Source organism: Bidens hawaiensis, unplaced genomic scaffold (genome assembly GCF_021521415.1).
Source record: "Bidens hawaiensis isolate Kalapana, Puna unplaced genomic scaffold, B.hawaiensis_p1.1 tig00000657_1, whole genome shotgun sequence".
Taxonomy (NCBI): Eukaryota; Viridiplantae; Streptophyta; class Magnoliopsida; order Asterales; family Asteraceae; genus Bidens; species Bidens hawaiensis.
Genome location: NW_027491039.1, coordinates 3,448,468 through 3,450,644, shown reverse-complemented (window position 1 = coordinate 3,450,644; position 2,177 = coordinate 3,448,468).

Below are 2,177 nucleotides of genomic sequence, written 5' to 3'. Positions count from 1 at the left end.
AACAGAAAACTATGTTTGTATTTAACGACTGTTATAAATGTTTTATCGAGTTAACGTTTCACCAGCATATAGCTGACGTGTTTTTCCCACCCTTGCTGGTAATTAGATGATATACAAGGATTGGAGTCATAGAAGATCGCTCGAGATGCTGGTTTTTTTTTAATATTATAAATCCTTGTATTATTAATATCACGATATTGTAAACTTGAAACTAGGGTGTGAAATTCCCGAGTAGTTTTGATAATGTAAATTAATATTTTAATATGTAAAGACTTCCGCTAAAATAAACCCGCTACTCTGATATATTTACAAAATAGGTACTAACTATTGGTCACACTCCTAGGCCCTAGATCGGGGTGTGACAGGTTGGTATCAGAGGCATCGGTTTTAGCGAATTAGGTATTAAAATTAGTACCTAGGCTTTAACCATTTAAGTAGGGATAAGTTATGATTAGTAGTCTACCTATCCCTAAGTTATTATATATACAGATGTCTTACACTAACTACTACGGACAAAAACGTCGGGTCGCAAGGCGATCTAATCCTGCCCCCGATGCTGAGCCGTCTGACCGAGTTAGCACAAATTTCGGTCCTAAGTGGCCATCTGTTTTGGTAAATCCGACTGAACCGGTGCACATGAACCCGACTGATCTGAATCCGATGAATCCAAACCAGTTACACCCTTTTGATCAAATCGATCCTTACTTGGCTTACGGAAGCCAACCAACGTATGCTCCGGGAAGTCCAGAAATGCCAATCGAAATATCTAGCGACACTTCTGAAAGTGTTCCAATGACCGGTACCCCAAACTATTATCCATATGATCTGGAAGTTCAAAGTAGAGTCAAACAAGAAACCAGTACTGAATCCTCAAGTTGGATGAACTGTCATTCCAACCAGAGTTTATGGCATTTTGGATCACCCCCACCAGGTGCTCAAACTTTTGCTGAACCAAGTCGAAGATCGGATTATTATTCTGATAATCCTAATTTTCCACCGTATCACGGACTTGTACCAACCATAGATGAGCAAGCAAACGAGATACGGGAAAAAGCCCGCCTGATTGAAGAATTTTATACAATCAATCTTCCTGATGAGGAAATGTAGACTTATATAGCTAATCCTCACCTGTATCCGAGAGAAAATGCCTATCTTTTTTCCTTCGGCATCCGCACCGGTAGGGTATCCCAAAGGTTCAAGAAGAAAAAGATGGGTGATAAGATCATAAAAAAATGTGATAAGATGAAGAAGATGGTTAAGAAATGGACCAAAGATTAGGATTATATAACTACTAATCTTGTATTTCTATATTTTTGTAACACTATGAATAAAAGTTTGCGTATTGAGTTTTAAATTCATGTATTCATATGATTTACAGAATGTCTGAACAATGAGAAACCCGAGTCAGTCAAGGGAGTCAAGCTGATAAAGCGAAGACCCCTGAAAATAACAATTCACTTCCTGAAGAATATATTTGAGGAATACGTGACATAATAAAAGAAACGGTTTCCCCACTAATCAAGGAAGCTGTAACTCCTCTAATAAAGATGGTACAAGATCACACGGTTAATTTTAAAGGTTTAGCCAAGTCTAAATCGGTTAAACAAACACGACCAAGCCATAGCATATCAGTGCATTCAAAAAGAAAAGAAACTGAAAAGACAAAAGATGAGAAAGAAAAGAAACAAGAAGGTTGTGAAAGTTCCACTACTGAACACGTTCCGAGTAAAACAAAAAGAGCAAAAGTTAGTACGGGATGTACCTTCAAAGATTTTCAAGTGTATAAACCAAAAGAGTTCTATGGGGATAAGGGGGCAATAACAACGCTCCGTTGGATTGAGGAAATGGAATCCATTTTGATTATAAGCAAATGCACCGAGGAGGAAAGCATCCGGTACTCTTCTCAAATGTTTAAAGGAGAGGCACTAGAATGGTGGAACACGTTGATCGAAATCAAGGGAAGAAGTAATATGTACAATTTGGAATGGAATATTTTCAAAGAACTGGTCAAACAAAGGTTCTGCCCGATACATGAAGTTGATCAAATTCAAACCAAGCTTTGGAACCACAAGGTCATCGGCACTAATCTCAAGGAATACAACACGAAGTTCCTTGAATACTGTAGACTTGTACCGCATCTGGTTACACTAGAGTACAACAAAGTAAACAGAGACATT